We start from the raw sequence: 20,401 nt of genomic DNA on the forward strand, positions 1-20,401 counted from the left end.
AATGATGTCAGAGAAGTAGCATGAACTAGGTGACGTAGAACTTTGCCGACCATCAAAATGAGTTTGGCTTTTAATTCTGCATGAGAGTAAGCCATTGGAGTGAGCAGAGCGGAAGAGGAACATCTGGCTTAGATTTTAAAAGAATCCTGTTAGAGTTTCTGTCACGAGAACAAACTGAAGGAAAAAGAGTAGAGATTAGCTAGGAGGCTACTGGAAGCAATAGATGACAGTGGCTTGCACCAGGATGGTATGGAGGTGGGGATGTGTGAAATGGTTGGAAATCCAGATTCCTATTGAAGGTAGAACCAATAGGTCTTCCTGACTGATTGGCTGACTAATTGGGTGTGGGATGGAAGAGAAAGAGAACAAGAAAATGATTGCTCCCAGTGTTTGTCCTGATCTACTGGAAGGAGGTGTTGCCATCAACTGGGATGGGAGAAGGCTGTGGGTAGAGCACATCTAGAGATGGTGAACATCAGGAGCTCAGCTTGGGTCATGTTGAGTTTGAATTGTCTATTGATCATCCAAGTGGAGACGTAGACAGTTATAGATTTCTGGATTTTAGAAGAAAGCTCTAGGCTGAATATATAATTTGGGACTTCCTTGGCCTAAAGATTAGGATTACCAGATAAAATACAGGAATGTAACAAAATTCCATTTTCAGATAAACAACAAATAATTTTTTAGGATAAATATGTCCCAAATATATCTTAGGTAATGGATTTAATTCCCTGATATAACTATTAGTAATTATTGTGACTATTAATAATTAATACAAATAATTATCATAGCATAATTAATATTGTGTATCATATGTAATATTTGGGATAGTTTTATAGTAAAACATTTTTTGTTGTGTATCTGAAATTCAAGCTTCACTGACCATCCTGTGGCTGTATTTCCTAAATTGGGCAGCTCTAACATAGTTGGCATTTAAAGCAATGAGTAGATGTGATTACCAAGGAAGTGAGTGAGATGTGGAATTAAAAAAGATCAGTTGCTCAGCCCTGGATAACTCCAACATTCAAGGTCAAAACTGATAATGGAGCAACTGGGAACTAGGGAAAAAATCCAGAAAGTGTGTTGTCTTAGAAGAAAAATAAAGGAGATATATTGAAAAGGAAGGAGTAATCAGCTGGATCAAATGCCACTGATTGGTCAAGTAACATGGGGATTGAGAAATGACCACTGGATTTAGCAACATGAGCATGACTCAACAAGAGCCGTTTCAATGACTGTGAACAAAAATAAAGAAAAATCTAATTACTGTGGCTTGAGGAAAAAATAGGAAGAGAAGACTTGGAGACAGTGAACATAAAACAACTCTTTTGACAAGTTCTTGCTGAAAAGAAAAGAGGGCTGGTGGGAGAAGTGAGATCAGGAGAAGACTTAAGGAAGAACAAAAAAATATATGGGGCCAATAACAGCCTGTTTGAGTTCTGCACTTGTCTCCAGACCAGTGGTTCTCAAATTTTACTTTCTTTAATTTTGTGTATGTGTGTTTCATTTTTATTACTTTATGTTATTTTTATTGTGGTAAGAACACTTATGAGATCTACCCTCAACAATTTTGTAGGTGCACAATACAGTGTTGTTAACTCTAGGCACAATGTTGTACAGTTAGAACTTACTCATCTTGCATAGTGAAATTTTATACCCATCGAACAGCAACTTCCCATATCCCCTTCCTCAGTCCCTGGCAATCACCATCCTACTCTACACTTCTAGGAGTTTGACTATTTTTGATATATTATTTAAGTTGAATCATTCAGTATTTGTTCTTCAGTGCCTGCTTTATTTCACTTAACATACTGTCCTCCAGGTTTATCCATGTTGTGGCTTACGTCAGGATTTCCTTCTTTATCTAAAGAGCTAAATACTATTCCATTGTATGTATATACTGCAAAGAAAAAGTGGTTCTAATACTTCAGTGTATGCCAGAAGGATTGTGATAACACAAATTGCTGTGTTCCAGCCTCAGAATTTCTGATTTAGTAGGTCTGGGATGAAACCCACAAACCTGTATTTCAAAAACATTCCTAGGATATAACTGATGCTGTCATTTAGGGACCACATTTTGAGAACCATCTAGACTTTGCCCTGCAAATAATGTGAACTCAAAATACCTGCTACCACCCGTAAAACAGGATGGGACCAACGCCAAGACACTCCAAATACCCGACTTTCACACAGAGGGTCTCTCCTGGCTGGGAGCTGGCCCAAAATTGGACCCTAATTGTGAATGAGAAGAATAAATATTATCCTAAAAAAAAGTGAAAAGTCTTGCTTAAATATGACAACTGTGAAAATTAACAGAAGCGTTATATTAGAATTTCTAAAGTCATTTCCATTGAAATCAAGAATAAGAAAACTATGCTGCTTTTACCAGCATTATTCAACATTATTTGGAATGTTTAGCTAATTAAACTAAAAGAAAACAATTGGCATGCATATCGTACAAAAAAGGTAAAATTCTATATCTTTGTGTGTAATAGAGAACAGAGAAGGGCTAAAATTTAATAAGACAAATACTACTACAATTAAAATAATTTAATAAAGTATCTCAAATCAAGATATATACAGTACATGAAAATAATTGGTCTTTCTCAATATGAGCAACAACTAGACATGGATATAAATTTATTTTTTAAATAACTCATAAAAGCATTATATATTAGGAATACATATAAAACCATTATATATTATTTAGGAGTGCGAACATATTTTTAAAATGTTCAAATGTATAGGAATCATACACACTGGCTTCTAGATACCAGTCACATCTCTAGAAAGGGGGAAGATGAAAATATGTCATCACGTTCTATAAATATGTCAAAATGTTAAAATCTAGTATGAGATGAGGGTACATGTTGCCTTGAATATTATGTTTTACACTCTTCTGTATATTTGAAATTAATAATACAATTTCACATTTGAAATATCTTCTTTAAAATCATAATAAAAACAATATAATGGCTAAGAAATGTTTTTAACAGTTAAGTAAATGACCCATATTAAAAAAACCATAAAGTCATTTTTAAAGACAGAAAACAAGATCTAAGCAAGTGGAGAGACATGCCAGTACTCCAGAAAGGATAGTGGTAATGTTAATCCTTAGAAAAATTAATATATAATTATGATGCAATTCCTATTAGAATCACATTGAATTATGTCTTGGTCCCTCTGGGTTGCTGTAACAAAATACTACAGATTGGATAGCTACTAAACAACATAATTTGATTTTTCATAGTTCTGAAGGCTGGGAAGTCCAAGATCAAGGCACAGGAAGACCACTGTCGGGTGAGAGCCCATTTCATGGTTTATTTACGGCGCCTTCTTGCTGTGTCCTCAATGGGGAAAGGGACAAACAAGCTCCCTTGGACCTCTTTCATAAGAGCACGAATCCTATTTATGGGAGCTCTGCCTTCGCAACCTAATGACCTCACAAAGGCTCTATCTTTTAATACTATCACCTTGGGGGTTAGGATTTCAACATATGAATTTGGAGAGGGCACAAACATTCAAACTGTAGCAAGTCATTTTACAAAACTACATGAAATGAATGTAAAGTTTAAATGAAAAAATAAGTAAGCATCCAAGAATAGGCAAGAAAATTATGAAAATAAAACATAGAAATAGGAGAATTACCCTACCAAATATTAACCTATATTATAAAGTCACTGTAATCAAAACAACTTTAAGAGATGAATGAAAATGTATCAGTGGATCAGAAATTGATCCCAAAGTAAATGTAATTATATATAAGAATTTTAAATATGGAAAGGGTGCTGTTTCAATTCAGTAGGAAAAGATTGATTTATTTTTTAAATATAAATTGGCCATCAATCTAGAAGAAAACAAAACTAAATCCACTATCTCATGTTATCCACAAAAGTAAGGTTCTGATGGTTTAGAAATTTAAATGTAAGGAATGAAGAATATGAACAGCAATGCACAGGAGAGAAATAAATATGTGTTTTATAATATTATGAAAATACACTTAATGTCATTACACCTCAGTAATAAGCAAACTGAATAAACTGTGGCCTTACCAATAACTTGGAATGTGATGTTGTTTTAAAAAATACTGAGCCAGAGTCTCACTTACTGAAACAGAGATGAAAAAAACCACATTGCTTAACTGTGATTTTTTTTATCAATCAAAAAATACACTACACACGAATATACCAATTCTTACAAGTCCATATGAGCATAAGAAAAGATATGGACCAAGGTACATCAAGCTGTTACCATTGCTTATTTATGGGGCGAGGATGGAAGGGACTGGAAGGTTATTAATGTTGTTCTTATGTATATTTGGATCTATATCACTTTGTAAAATAAGCAGACTTGCTGATGTAATTTAAAAAATCATTTAAAATATTTAGGTATATTGAGAAAATAAAAACAAAGGAAGAAATGAATTGGCCTTAAGAGGTATAATGGCCATTATCTTAGAGTGGTGGTCGAAGAAAGGAGAGGATGGGGAGAGATTAAATAAACTGGTTATTTACTGAGAACTCGTTAAGCACAAGCAGACTTCCTGGGACCCAGAAGGATACACGAAAAGGCACAGACCTTACTTTCTATTTGCATAAAATCTGATGGTGGATGAAATTAAAACACTTGAAACCATTTAAATATAATGATGCCAGCCCCTCCAAAACTGTCAGCTTATTCATCTTTTATATAACGGTAGTTTCCTTTTCAGTCGATGAAAATGTGAAATTTTCTTAACATGTTATAGGGCTGAAAAATTGACTTGTAAGTTTTAGAATAAGGAGTTGTGGAAATAGCAAAACTTGAGGAGACCTGAAGAAATAGATTAAAACCTGACTGGGGATCTTTTGGAATGTTCTTGAGCAGATGCATTAGGTAGGCACTCACTCTGTGGGACAGTGCTTTGCTAAAATATAAGTAATTTCATTTCTGTAAATTGACTTTTCCCCCCAATTTTAATAATTTAAGTGTTCTGGGCATTAAAATGTGAAGGAATATTAAATTTAGCCTTGAATTTTAGTAACGTAATCAGAACCATCACTGCAGGAGAGAAGTCAGTTTCTTTATGTGGCTGCTTGCACAGAAGCTGTGCTCCCATTAGGATCAGGCATAAGAAAGGGTAATTGTCCCTCTGGGTACTTCTCCCTCTGGGAAGCAGAGGTCAAGATAGCATTAATAACACACAGCTGGGTGCGGTGGCTCACGCCTGTAATCCCTGCACTTTGGGAGGCTGAGGCGGGCGGATCACGAGGTCAAGAGTTAGAGACCATCCTGGCCAACATGGTGAAACCCCATCTCTACTAAAAACACAAAAATTAGCTGGGTAGGCGTGGTGGTGCATGCCTGTAGTTTCAGCTACTCAGGAGGCTAAGGCAGGAGAATTGCTTGAACCCAGGAGATGGGGGAGGAAGGAAGGAAGGAAAGAAGGAAGGAAGGAAGGAAAAAAGGAAGGAAGGAAGGAAGGAAGGAAGGAAGGAAGGAAGGAAGGAAGGAAGGAAGGAAGGAAGGAGGGAGGGAGGGAGGGAGGGAGGGAGGGAGGGAGGGAGGGAGGGAGGGAGGGAGGGAAGGAAGGAAGGAAGGAAGGAAGGAAGGAAGGAAGGAAGGAAGGAAGGAAGGAAGGAAGGAAGGAAGGAGAGAGAGAAAGAGAGAAAGAGAGAAAGAGAGAGAAGGAGGGAGGGAGGGAGGAAGGAAAGAAAGGGAAAGAAAGGGGAAAAGAAAAGAAAAGAAAAGAAGGGAGGAAGGGAGGAAGGGAGGGAGGAAGGGAGGAAACCAAAGGAGCAAAAGCAGGCAGGGAAACCCTTAGACTGTGAGAAGGAAGGAGAGAAGGGTGAGAAGAGCCTACTCTCACCCTCTCACTGTGGTACAGCTCTCAGAAAGTCAGCCTGCTCAAGAAGGAACCACAGAGCAAGAAGTTCCTGTGAGAGGAGTCCTGCGTTGGGCAGGAATGGCCAGGCTCTAGTATCCCCACCATGCTCAATCTTTTAAGAGAACATGGTTTCAGTGTGTGAGTATGCGTGCATGTGGTACAGGGTCCAGAAAGTTCTGCAGCTGGAGGCTGTCAGTTAACTACACTCCTTGCAACAGGCTCTCTCTTGAACGGAGTTCTGAATGGCACAAATCCAGGACCACTGCAGTTCACCCCGTGTGAGCTACCTCTCCATGCATGATCAGGGGGCTGCTCCTCCACAGTTACTGTGAGCTTTGCTTCCTGGAGATAAGCTCAGAAGAGGCAGGTCAGATGAACCTCAGGCCCCATCACTGTGGTTAGTTTTGGAGTTGCAACTGGCACTCATTTTCTCTCTTCTCCACTATTTATTCCAACTACCCTTTACCCTTGGCTATTACCTCTACAAGTCTTGGAGGCTTACTTGATGATGTGTTCCAGACCACATTACTGCAGTGGCTGAGCCCTTAGTAATCTCTGGCCAAAGTTGCTATACAAGGGGGTCCCTTCACACCACAAGTGGGCATGGGACTACTAAGAGGCACCCAAGGTAGGTTACCTGAGCTCTATATGTACACAATGACTCTGTCCATTATATAAAAATATTCTTACCTCCTCTTGTTGATCAACATCAATTACTCCTGCCAGGATGGTCGCTTCTCTTCTAACTTGCTGGCCCCTGGACCCAAAGAGCCCAAGGTGCCCTGGAAGGCTGCCTTAACTTTGTGTTTAATGGAACTCTGGCTTTTCTCCCTCGCTAGAGTGTACCCACTTGGAGGACCAGGAGCTCTAACCCTACAGCCACCACAGTTGTGCAGCTATGAAGTGAAATGACCCCTGTGAGTCATTGGAATGGATGAGAAGATGGTAGAAAGGAAGGTATTCCTGCCCCTTGGTTCCTGGGCCCATGTATACTTCTCAGTGGGGACACAGCTCCATACCTGAGGACAGACCTCCACAAGTCTCTGGTTCAGTGCATATGCTGTATCCTGGAGAATGATACCCACTCTTACAGAGTATTGTGTCTGTGCTGGTGCTGAAGTTGGGCCATTAGAAGGTTATTCCAGTACTCTTTGAGGCTGGCTGCTTCTAGATGATGTGGTTTGTGGTACAACAGATTGGCCCCATGGTCACGGGTTTCCTTTAGCATGAAGTGGGTCTCCTGTTAGATGTTATGTTATGTGGGATTCCATACCTGTGGAACAGACATTCCATCAACTCTCAAACAGGAAGCTTAGCAGGCTGAGGCTCCGAGGGCAAGAAATGCAAACTTTTACCAGTATAGCTACCTATTCTAATGAGAATTAATTACTGGCCCTCCCATGATAAAAGGGACTCAATGTAGTCAACTTGTCACCAGATGACAATTTGGTTTCCTCAAGAGATAGCACCATATCGCAGGATCAGCATTGGTATCTATTGTTGGATGATTGGACATTTGGAGGCAGCCATACCTAGATCATGGGAGTTCATGCTGTTGGACCCATCTCTGCTTCCATTGGCAGCTTCATTCATGTGCAGGTCATGCTAACTCTGGGATAGCCAATGACAAAGGCTGGATAATACTGGCTGCCCAAGTCATTTTTGTCTACTTGCTTATTCAGTGCCTCTTCCTTGGAAAATGCTTTCTGGCAGGGTCGTCACTTTCTTTGTGTTTTCAAGAACCACCCAGCTGTAAATCTGCATATCTCCTAAGATCCTCAACAGGGTGTTAAATCAGATGTCCCACAGTGTCCCGAGACTACAAAGTCTTGCTTTTTCAGTCTTATATCCTAGCCTCTTTGATCAAACACCCTCAACATCAAATCCCAGGAGTGCTTCCCTTGACTTCTGACAGTCCATAGTGGCTAATTCTTCCAGCCTTTTTGGGATGTAATCTTTTTCTTCCCTTATCAGGCACAGCATGTCCTCAGAAGTGGAGTGCTGGAGTTTAACCCTGTTTAACCATCTGGCACCAAAAGAAGAGATAGTAAACCGAGGAGACACTTATTGTATTGAAGAAAAGAAGGCTCTGCAATGTCATCCTTTCTGGGCAAAGCTCTAAACTTGTGGGGGGTGGGACACTTCTGCAGCCTCTAATGGCTTGGGAATTTGCAGAGCCACAGTCTTCAGGGGTCCTTCACCCAGATGTCTGTATTCCGTGTTTCAGAGTCCCAGCTTTTCTCAGCTAGGGCCCTGACTTTAGCATAGCAGACATGCCTTGTCTGACCATTCATTGTCTCTGTAGTTCTGTAGCTCTATTAAGTGTTGACTTTATACCTCAGCTATGTCCACTTTGTGCTCCTGAAGACAAGGTATGCTGTGAAAGCTACCAAAAAGGACCTTTGTCTTTCATATTTATTTTTTAAACATAGGTTTATTAAGATAAAATCTACATAGAGTAAAATTTAGTGTATAGTTTGATCAGTTTTTGAAAAATATATATATATTAGTATAACAATCACCACAGTTGAGATAAGGAACATAAGCATCACCCCAAAAAATTCCCTCATGACGTTCCTTTGTAATTAATCTTCTTGCCAGTCCCAGCGCCTGGCAGCCATGGTTCTGATTTCTGTCCCTGTGACTTTTTTAAAGTATCACATAAATGGAATCATTCATGAGGTCTTTTGCATCTGCCTCCTTTCATTTTAACACGTTTGAGATTCAATCATGTTGCTGCATGCATCAGTAGTTCATTCCCTTTTGTTTTTAATAGTATAGATGCATCCCAATTTGTTTATCCATTCCTCATTAGGTGGACATTTGGTTTGTTCCAGTTTTGGGTAATTATGAATAAAACTTGTAAAAACTTTCACATTCAGGTCTTTGTGTGAAGCTATGCTTTCGTTTATCCTGAGTAAATAGCCAGGAATGGGATTGTTGGGTTACATGATAATGTGTATGTTTCAGTTAATTTAAAAATACTGCCATACTGTTTGACAAAATGGCCGTACCATTTTGCCTTCCCACCAGTGATCTATGAGAGTTACATTTATTACACATTTTTGTCAGGACTTTGTGCTATCAGTAGTTTTAATTTTTGCCATCAAAACTATAATACATATATAGTGGTATTTTATTCAATTTTGCATTTTTCTAATAATTTATGATATTGAGCTTCTTTCCATGTGCCTATTTGCCACCCATATCTCTTGTTTGGGAGCTATTCAAGCATCTTCCCAATATTTGGCATCGTCAGGTCTTTTCCCCATTTTTTAAAATGGCTTTTGGTTTTTCACACATAGTTTTTAGTGTTAATTTGTCATAATCCCTTTGCAGGACATAAAACAAATTAGTAAAATCCCATCAAGTCCATTATCCTTGTACATACTGTTCCCCTCATAATTTTTGAAGGCCTGATTTCCCAAATCACCACCAATGAACGTTTTAGCAATTAGACCACCATCTTGTGCCAAAGATTATCCATGCCCCACATTCCATTCCAGAGGAAATCTTCCTTACTAGCCAAAAAGTGAGTGATCCAGTCCCCAAACCTCTTTGACTACCTGCCTTCTTTGATTAATCCTGGTTCCAGATGTGTCCGTTCAGTCCTCTGGGAAGCAGATGCCAAGATGGAATTAGAAGGGCAAAAGATTTATTGGGCAAAACACCTGTGAAAGGTAAAGGGATGAGGGAGCAGAAGTAGGCAACGCAAATCTTCAGAACATGATGTGGCTCTGACATCTGTGAAAGGAAATGAGGAAGGAAGAAGAGTTGGGTAAGAAGAGGCTCCAACTGAAGTGCAGTCTGAGAAAATCAGCCAGCACAATAGGGAACCTCAGAGTAAATATTGGCCATTAGAAGAGTCCCATGTTGGGCAAAAATGATGAGCTCTAGTGCCCCTGCCTGCTCAGTTATTGAGTTATTGGCTGGGAACAGCCCATGGGGAGCATGACCTCAGTGTGCACCCTATGGCAAACCCCAAAGGTACTACAGATGGAGGCTGAAGGCTGACTGAACTCACGGCAGATTTACTTTGGAAGAGGTATTCAGATGGCTCAGCTCCACGGCTGCTGCAACTCCACTGGTGGAGAGGATTAAATACGTAGTGATGGTGGGGGACAGAGTTGAGAGAGCAGGAGACTCAGTGGATGGAGATCAAAGAGAGACTTTGGGGAGAGTATAGCAATGTCCAGCAAGAAAGTGATTAGACTCTACTCCAAGTGCTGCATAATGAAAGCCTTGCCTTCCATCTCCCCACTGAGTCCCCTGTCATTCCAATATTGCTCTGTCAGGAGGTATCAGAAAGATCAGTTCTGCTTCAGACTTAAAGGAGGAAAACCTTACAGTTTCACATGAGAATAACTTTGACCCCATTTTACAGTTTAAAAAAACCACAAAGTACCAAACCCTTAAAATCATGTCTTTAAATAAAACAGTATTCTAGTCTTTTCCATGTCTGACTCATCCTTCACCCAGCTACCAAATATATCTTCCTAAAATATTTCTCTGCACACATGTCTCTTGAATAACCTGTTAACAGGACTCAAAGCCCCCATCTAACTCTCCAAACTTTTCTACTATTCTTCAATACAACCGTCTGCTCCCAGTCTCCTTTTTAGAAACACAATCACATGTTTCCTCTGCCCTCCCTTTGCTTACAACATCAGTCTTTCACTAAAGGACCACTACCCAGAGCCAGCCAATAGACGTGGTATGTTTGGCTCACATAGTGTTTTGATTTTTACAAATTCTTGTCAACATTTAAACATCACCAATTTCACAACAAAATTTAGATTTCTCACTTTTCCTGAAAAATTGGAAGACCTGGTAAGACTGGGCCCTCCCCTGGTAGCATGCATCGATGGCCACAGGAGCCCTTTGCAAATGAAACATGGGCTCCCCACAGCCACCGCAGCCTGCCTCATGTGATGCATGGCTCTAATAAGCTTCTAAATTTCTTTTATTTCTTTGGAGACAGGGTCTCACTCTGTTGCCCACGCTGGAGTGCAGTGGCACGATTATAGCTCACCACTACAGCCTCAAACTCTTAGGCCCAAGATCATCCTTCTCAGCCTTCTAAGTAGCTGGGACTATAAGCATGAGCCACCCTGCCCTGCAGCACTAGTAAGCTTTTGAGTTTGCAACCCCAGCTCTCATTGTCTCCCTGCCTAGAATACACTTCCCGTTTCTCTCCTCTCCCTTCCAAGGCCACGTCCTTTTCTAATCTGGTTTCCTACTCCTCCATTACTGTTCCTCCCTCTGAATGCACTCATTATTTACATGGCTCCTCTTGTCCTGAAGGCTTCTCAGAATTTCATTTGTCTTTGTGTCCTGATTTCTCAAATTGTTTGAGGATGGACCCAGCGTCAAGCACTTAGTGCCCCACACTTAGTAGGGGAACAATAAAGGTATGTTGTAGTGCTGCCTTTGACACACATGTACATTGTGCTTTTAGAAGTTGCTATAAATGCAACCCGAAACAGCGTGAGCAGAAAAGGAGGGCTTCTTGGCTGGTGAGCTAGAAATGCAAGGAAGTAGCTGGGGACAACCAGAACCAGAAACTTGAATGCTGTCAGTTCTTGATTTCTCTCCCACTCTCAAGTTCGTTCTTTATTTCTTCCCCAGATTTCTGTGTCTGAGTCATTGTTGCCTACTATCTACTGCAGACAGGATATTTCACACAGGAGACACACCTGCTGACAGCTCTGGGGTTGCATTCACAAAGCTCCCTTCCTCTATTCAATTCAAAAACTTTCAAGACAAGACTCAGACTGGCTTGATGGAATCATATGCCAACCTACGTATAGGAGATAGGATAGTACCACAGATAAACCCAAATGCAAAAGGAGCAAATCTGTAAAACAAAGGGGATGCACTTCCTAGAAGAAAGGTGAGGCTGGGCACTTTGGCTCACGTATGTAATCCCACCACTTTGGGAGGCTGAAGAGGACTGATTTCTTACCCAGGAGTTCGAGACCTGCCTGGGCAACATAGGGCGACCCTGTCTCTACCAAAATAAATAAATAAATAAATATTAAATTGTCTGGGTGTGGTAGTGCATACCTGTGGTCCCAGATACTCAGAGAGCTGAGGGAGAAGGATCACTTAAGCCTGGGAGGTAGAGACTGCAGTGAGCTATAATGATGACACTGAGCTCCAGCCTGGGTGACAGAGTAAGACCTGTTTCAAAAAAAGAAGAAAGAAGAAAAGAAGGAAAGAAAGAAAGAAAAAGAAAGAGAAAGAGAAAGAAAGAAAGAAAGAAAGAAAGAAAGAAAGAAAGAAAGAAAGAAAGAAAGAAGGAAAGAAAAGAGAAAAAGAAAAGAAAAATAGAAGAGAAAGGAAGGAAGAAGGAGGAAGGAAGGAAGGAGAAATATAAGTAGAATACGTTAGTAGATGTTCGCAGGGTTACAACACTTTGAAAATAATTTTTTTGTTTTTTCTGTATGAACATTTTATACCACTTACATATCAGTTAAATTAAGTATGATTCATGAGTTTCTTTTTTATTGTAGTTTGGAGAGCTTTTCTTTCTATTTATTTTTGATTTTATTTTAATTTTAGCAAAGAAATTCATGTACTTAGTTTACAAAAAGCCAATCATTATAAGTCTTTAATTTAAAAGAGAAAAAATCATCCCCTCTCTATCCTGATTTCTGCTCCCAAAGAAAACATTTTCAAATCGTTCAGCCTTCACTTCTGTATTTACCTTCATATTCTTAAATAACATTATTGCATTGCTATGCCTCGATCTTTAAGCTTTTAGACATAATGTATTAGCTTTCTAATCTGGAAGTTGAGTTTCCAGCTTTCTTTCTACTCCCTCCCCCTTGCACACTATACAGATGGTTCCCAGCTTACGATGGTTTGACTTTAAATTGTTCTGCTTTATGATAGTGTGAAAGCAATACACATTTCAGTAGAAACCATACTTCGAGTACCTATACAATTATTCTGTTTTTCACGTTCAGTACAGTATTCAATAGATTACATGATAAATTCACCACTTTATTATAAAATAAGCTTTGCATTAGGTAATTTTCCCAACTGGAGGCTAATGTAGGTGTTCTGAGCACATTTAAGGTAGGCCAGGCTAGAATAAGCTACGATGCTTGGTAGGTTTGTGTGTTAAATGCATTTTTTACTTACAATATTTTCTACTTACAATGGTTTTATTGGGAAGTAACGCTATCGTAAATCAAGGAGAATCTGTACTCCTTACATGGTCCCAATACAGTTATTACATGATTTTGGTGGAAGTCATTCTTATGACCATGAAAATATTGTTAACAGTTGGGGCAGGTGATCGTGTTTTATCTTTTCTTGTCTAATTGTTTTGTTTCCTACAGAAAACCACCCCACTGCTTTTCTATGTGACTCTCATGTGTCAGCTCCAAGCTCTATAAAACTGTATCAGTCTCCTTAATATGACCAAATGCATCAGGCAATCTCTCAGTGTCATTCTTCACCCTTGACTACCTTCCTCCTGCACCTGCTGTCCTCTTGCTAGGCTGGCTGCACATCTATGGCCCCAGGACTTCCTGTCACCATCACCCTGGGAATTCCCCTCACCTCTCTTCCACGTTGGATGCCCCGTTTCCTCTTCCTTGGTTTATTATGTCATGTTGGTGGAGCACATCCTCCAGGAGCTTCCTGAAAAAGAAATTGAAGGGAAATTTGCGGAGAACTTGCATGCTGTAAAATGCAATTTCTACTCTCAAACTTGATTGATACTATAGATATGAAGAGAACTATAGATTGGAAATGTTTTCCAGGAAAATTTTTAAAGGCACTGCTATTTTGTTTCTTTATTTGAAGGATAAGAAAATACCTCAGGGAAGTGAAGGAACGGGCGGCTGAGGGAAGAGCACTCCAGATCATGCATGGCCAGTGCAAAGAGCCTGGGGTGGGGCAGGAGCAAGCCTGGCATTGTGGAGGAACAGATGGCCTGGGGAAGCTGGAGCAGGGTTTGTGAGGGGGAGAGAGGTAAGATGTGGATTGCAAGAAGTAGTCTGTGGCCAGATTATATCAGGCTTTGGAGGTTTTTTTCTTTTATAAGGATCTGGCTTTTATCCTGAATAAGCTAAGGAGGCAATGAAGGGTTTTGAGCAGAGAAGTGTCATGATCTAAATTACATGTTTAAAGCATCAGACTGGCTGCTGTGTTGAGAATAAACTGGTGGGCTAAGGCAGCAGGAGGGAGACCAGTTAGGATGTGATTGCAGTAAGTCAAGCAAGTGATAATGGGCTTGTACCCAGCTAGTGGGGTTCCAGTTAGTGATGTTGAAAGTGTTGAAAAGTGTTCTGTTTCTGCTTATTTTTTAAATGTGAAAGCAATAGGATACACCAATGAATGTAAAGCATATGATGATGATGTAGGATAAAGGAAGAGAGGAGTTAAATATGACATTGATGTTTTTATCCTGAACAAATGGAAGGAAGGAGTTGCTGAAATAGAGACGTCTCTGGGAAGAGCAGAAGCTGTTTTGAACATTGCAGTTTGAGATTGCTATTAGGCGTCTGCTTGGAGATCCCAAACAGGTAGCTGGATATGGGAGTCTGGAGTTAAGGAGAGGGGTGTTGGCTAGATATATAAGCTTTGAAGTCATCAGCCTGTAAATACTGACAAAACAAGTGCAGTGGTAAGGAGTTAGTGAACATAGAAAAAGAAGAGATCTGAGGGTTGAGATCTGAGGCATGCCCATCTATTAAAGATTAGGGAGCAGAGGAAGAATCCACAAAGGAGATTGAGAAGGAGTAGTCAGGGAGGTAGGAAGCAAGCCAGGAGACCATCTCAAGAAGAAGGGAGTGATCAACCGCTGACTGATTAAATAAGATAAGGACTGAGATTTAGCAACATGGAGGTCATCGTGATTTTTTACTAGCTCTACCTGTGAGAGTGAAAACATGACTGAAGTGAGTTCAAAGGGAAGTAGAGGAGTGGTCTTAGAGACAGTGAATGTCATCAGTCTTTTAAATTTTGTCCTGAAGGGGAGTTGAGATACGATATAAGGAAAAGATTTTAATTTTTCCAATGGAAGATATTATAGCACATTTGCTTGCTGGTGAGGGTGATCCAAGAGAGGAGGAAAAAACTGATAAAAGACAGGGAAGGAATGGACAACTTACAATCACTAAAACTTTCAAGGAAGAGGAAGAAACTAGGACTATATGTAGAGGGATCGTGTTAGCTCAGGGGATGGAACATGTGTGTACTGTAGCACACAGGGCGCACAACAGATGCAAGGGAATGTGGTGATGGGAATGAGCAGGGGCGTTTTCAGTTGCTTTAATTTTCTTAGTGAATTTGGAGGTAAGGGCATGAACTTGAAATGAGGGTGGAAAAGGATATATTGTAGGAAAAGATACAAAATAGTCATTTAGGAGGACGGGAGAGGAACTAAACAAGTCCTATTAGTAAATGATAGGTCTCCTAGTTCAATTCTCTGATTTACTTGACTCTTCCATTTTTCCATCCCTTTGTCTTTTTGCTCAGTTTATTGAAGACTTATCTTCCAGCCCTTTTATTGAATCTGCTATTTCTGTTATCCTATTTTCATTTGCCAAGAATGATTTCTTATGCTCTACATATTCCTTTTTTCATGTAACCACACATTCTTATTTTGCAGATGTGACATTTTATCTTTTTTTTTTTGAGGTCAATAATACATTTAAGTGTTCTTTTCATTGCACTCTTTGTGACTCCAAGTTGCCTTTATTCATTTGTTTGTTTTTTTTAATCTTTAATATTTTATGTCAGAGACTTTCCTCACATGTCTGGTGCTACTTGATTGTTCACATTTAAGAGTGAGGCACTTAAAAAGCTAATGGGAAGCTTTGCGTGTATTTGCAGTGTTCATCATTTGCTACTGTTTACTGTAGAGCAATCAGTCAGGCACCTGGTCATTTCGCTGGGAGACTTCAAAATGTCAGTATGTAAGTCTTTTCTCCAATCAATTGGTTTTGTCAAAGGGAATTTCTTCCAATTCCCTAGCTAGGGTTATAAATCTAGTTGCCAGTGCCCTAACTGCAAGTGAGGGAAAAAGGGTGGGAGTCTCACTAATTAGTATATGGCATGTAGACTTGACCTTGATCATCCTTTTTCAGCCTTACTCCTATCCTCTACAAAACATGGTATCATTGAGTCTGAAAATCCCTGGCTCTATTTCTCTAGAAATTAAAACAGTTGCCTGCTAGGCTGGTTGGTGTACAAAAGAGGAGAAGGATTCTGAGGGGTCCTCTCCAGTCCCTTTTTTTTTTCAGCCCCAGCCTGCATCCCTTTCTACAGAAGTAACAACTTCCAGTTTCTGAGCCTTTCCAGGGCTATACAGTAGGTATTCATTTGCTTTTTGATATTTTCCACAGCAAAGCAAACTTTCTTGCTGCTCTGTTAACTTCGTTACCACTCACCCATCTGCCTTCTGTCTTCCAACATTTTGTTGCTAGCTCTTGTCTGCTGTTGCCTCTTCTGTTCTCTTTATCCTTCCAGGTTTTATAAGATTGTTTTTATTCCTTTTCAGTCATTTCACAGAGGCTTCAGGATGGAGTTGTGATAAACGCATGTGTTCAGTCTACAATGTTTAACAGAGACTGCCTCCTGATTTTTTTCATGTGAATTACTGAAGAGTAGGTAGTAGACTATCTTGATGCCCTTCCTCACGTCCCTTGACTCTGAGTTGACCTGCAGCTGCAGTGAATACTTCCTAAGGATTCTGACGGCTTCCCCTGTCAAGCACCTGCCTCGTTCTGCTTCTCCGAGGATTTCCTCCAGTACACCAAGAGCTTGCCCGACACTCACAAGGTATCCTGGAATTGCTGGGGACTGAAAACCCCTCAACCCATGAAGAATTAGGATCAGTGGATTAATATGTAACTGTCCCATACTAATGGGACTATTATAAGGCATTCTGCTTGGTTCCTCAGAGGTCCCAAATGGGATTGAACCCAAGTTGCCCACAGTAAAAACCCATTCACCAATTCAATTTTCTATTTCACCTCTCTCACTTTGCACACTCACTCACTTGTTCTACCTGAGATACTCTCCAAGATAAACTCCTGTGTCAAAAGCTTTGTCTCAAGGTCTGATTTTGGAGGAACTCAAACCAAGATAATGGGTACTGGTAGTGACTATAGAAAGTATATCCTCAACAGTATGGAGGCAACAAAAACCCCATTAATGGTGGTGAGTAAGGTGGTGACAAACCCTGGCACTTTGAAGATTTCATTACCCACAATTCATCCGTGGTGTACTTGGATGAGATAAAGGTGAAAGGAGACGCTTACCTTATGCAATAGTGCTAACTCCTGAAAGAAATAGGGCTGTGATAATCACATGAATTGAAGAGTTGTCTTATTCTTGTTAACTCCCCTAGAAGAATTGGGAAAAAAAAGAAAGATAGGTTTACAACGTCCAACTCCATTGTTGGAGCATAGTAATGAAAGCCAGAAGGTCTCCTTGGGAGGATCTAAAGAGACCTCCATTTCCTGCAACCAGACGACAGGCTGTTCTAAAAAATGACAGTCAGGGGTTCATTGCAAGAGGAATTGAACTACAGAGCACATTGAAGGCACAGTCCAGGCAGGCCTCTCATGCAAAAGTCAAAGCCTTAGAGGAAGGAAATGGTCCTTAAAAACTACTGGGATGCAGGCAGGCATCTGGATAGATGTGTTAGATAACCTTGAACCCCTAGATTCCCTGAACAACTCAGGCTAGCAGGGGTATCCTGCACCCTGTTACTTGAACAGAACAGCTTCCCATTGCCTAGAGACTCTACCCAGTCCTCCTCTGAGGCAGACACCTCAAAGATTACTTCAAGGTCTGCTACTGCCTACCCTCATTGCCTCTATTCCAAAAACTGGGAACAAGTCTCAGCATAGCCTGAGCAAGGTAGCACAGTTCTTGCTGTGAGAGACGTGACAGATTGTATTTTGTAAAGAAGGCTGCAACCATCTCTCTCATCCCAAATGCTCTTCTACAACCCAAACTTGCCATTCCTCTATCAAGAGATGAAATTGAATCTCAATGCCCTTGAATCTAAGCTGGACTTTACTTGCTTTGACCTATAATGTACAGAACTGATGCTGTATGATTCTTACAGCTGAGTCATAAAAGGTGATGCAGCTTCTGCCTTGTTCCTGGGGACATTTGCCTCTGTGGGATTGAGTTACTGTGTAAGAAGACCACCTATCCTGAGGCTGCCGTGCTGGAAGAAAGCAAAGCCACATGAAGAGCTAGTAAGCTGGTTGCTTTAGCAAGATACTTCATATTGATAGTGAATGTGCACTTCTGTCTTTCTCTTGTGAATGCAAACCACTTTTTCAATAGTCTCACGGTAAGTGCCAAAGATTGTTGTTTTTGTTGAATGTATTATCTTTATTATTCACTACCTGGCCCTAGGAATTTGTTCAATGATCCTCTTTTCTGTTACAATATAGTTTTCAGTGACCTTGATCATCTTGACATTCTACAGAACATCTTCCTGGCCCATTATATTAATGACAGAATAATAATTGAACTTGGTTTTTAGGAAGGAGCAAGTATACCTATGCTGAAGGATGAGAGATAAGCCCTATAAAGTTTTGGAAGTCTGCCACTTCAGGGAATATTTTAGGGGCCCAAAGATCTAGGGGTATGTTGAGACATCCTAACCGAAAGAACACTTTGCATTTCCTACCACTAAGAGAGAGGCACAGCACTTGGTGAACTGCTTTGAATTCCTGAAGCAAAAAAATAATAATAATAACTACTACCCATGCGAATAATGCTCTGATCTATTGTATCAGAAGACCATTGGCTGTGAGGGGATCTGAGAGAGTATCTGAATAGCCTTTTAAAGACTTAAAAAGGCATCAGCTTAGGAATTGCACCTTGCATGGCTAGGTCATTGTCCTCGAAGACACAGCATGTTTGTTGAACCAGTGATCACTAAATGCAATCACTGTGCTGTTTTCCCAGCACTTGGAAGACACAGGAATGATAATTAAAGGATACAAGTAGGACTGACTTAAATTCACTCCCTTTGACCCGTTAGTGGAAACTACGTTTTTAATTCTTACAACTTTAGGCTCTTCCTGATTAAAAGGCTTGGACTCAGGATGTGTGTAGAGAGGGAGGCAGTAAGTGTTCCACTGCATCAATACAGTGCCACCTGAGGATTTGGGCATCTTCATACTGACGAGTCAGCAGGCAAAAATGGGAGTACTATACTGGCGGGATAACTGACTGATTATCTTGAAGAGTTGGAGTCGCTGCTACATAATGGGCCCAGGGAGGAAGATGTCTAGAACTTGGGGGAATCACTTGGGCCCCTCCCTGCCGTTAGTGCTTCTCTGTCTGGTGATAATAGCAGAGAAGCAATTGAAGTAGCCATGTCCTCACAAGGGCAAGGTAATCAAGGCCCAGCCACTCAGAGATGAAGGTCTGGTCATTCACTGAGCAAGCAACGATGACTAGTGGAAGTACTAGCCAAGCATTTGGGAAATCTAGAATAGGTGGAATTGGAGAGAGAGGATGAGTATAGATTATAGTCTTGGGACCAGATGCAGCAATGAAGATTGTGACTTGTTCCATATATTCTTCTATTTTCAGTCATTTTTGGAGATTGCAGCCAGCTACAACTCTGAAATGTCAGTAACAGAGTAAACTCAGGGTGGGCATGAGAGGATCTGCTAAGAGCAAGGAATGAACATGGTAGTCACTATTGATACCCTGCCCATGGCGTCTGGCTCACCTGTTAGCTCCCCTGCAGCTTGCAAACATGTCTATACACACTGACATCTTACTACCACGAGTGCCATAACTCTCTGCTTCTCTGCTGAGGCCCTTCTCAGCCCACAGTGCAAGTAGCCTGCAAGTGCTAAGGGCATAATGCCTCCAAGATCAACCTTTAATCAATGAGATTCAAGAGTTAGAAGAGTGAATTCCTTCTGAGACACATTCCTTCTGGTTCTCAGAGGCTCTCCAAAGGAAGTGAGCCCCAGTTGCTTAGGAAAAATGGAACCTACTCATTAAGGCACCCCCTTTTTACTTTTCTCCTTTCTTTCTCTCCCTTTCCCCACTCCATCCCAGAAGTTCCTGGGATCACCAAATAAACCATCTGTAATCAAATCTTTATCTCACTCTGCATTTTGGGGAACCCAAACAAAGATGGTAAGTTTGCTATCTACATTTATTTCTTATTTGCTACAAGTATTACTAGTAATTTTCTCGACAAAAATAATATGATATCTGCTGATAGGCCGAAATAATACATATTTATAGTGATAACTGCAGCAAAAATGTGAAGAACAATTTTAAAAAGTATTTTTCACTAGTCTATGAAAAATGAAGAAATTGAACTTTTAAAAAATGCAGTAATACATCCTAACACCGTATGAAGAGGAATATTTTCATAACTGTAGAAATGGTTGGTAGTGCTGTCAACTATCCAAGGATTATTTTGAAATAGCTGTCATTGGCCAACTACTATGACTAATGAAATCAACATTTTCACCATGCAGGCAAAATAAATGTCATGAGTCAAATTTAATAGGTATA

The 20,401-nt window shown here is 40.3% G+C and overlaps 1 long non-coding RNA gene across 1 annotated transcript; it reads left to right on the top strand.

Annotated features, from left to right (window-relative positions):
* The first annotated feature begins 14,188 nt into the window (after window positions 1–14,188).
* LOC139362164 (uncharacterized) lies at window positions 14,189–18,184 on the top strand. Its single transcript, XR_011620515.1, has 3 exons — window positions 14,189–14,406; window positions 16,129–16,195; window positions 16,386–18,184. It is a non-coding gene; the product is annotated as an uncharacterized lncRNA (long non-coding RNA).
* Window positions 18,185–20,401: the final 2,217 nt, after the last annotated feature.

Source organism: Macaca nemestrina, chromosome 3, assembly GCF_043159975.1.
Source record: "Macaca nemestrina isolate mMacNem1 chromosome 3, mMacNem.hap1, whole genome shotgun sequence".
NCBI lineage: Eukaryota > Metazoa > Chordata > Mammalia > Primates > Cercopithecidae > Macaca > Macaca nemestrina.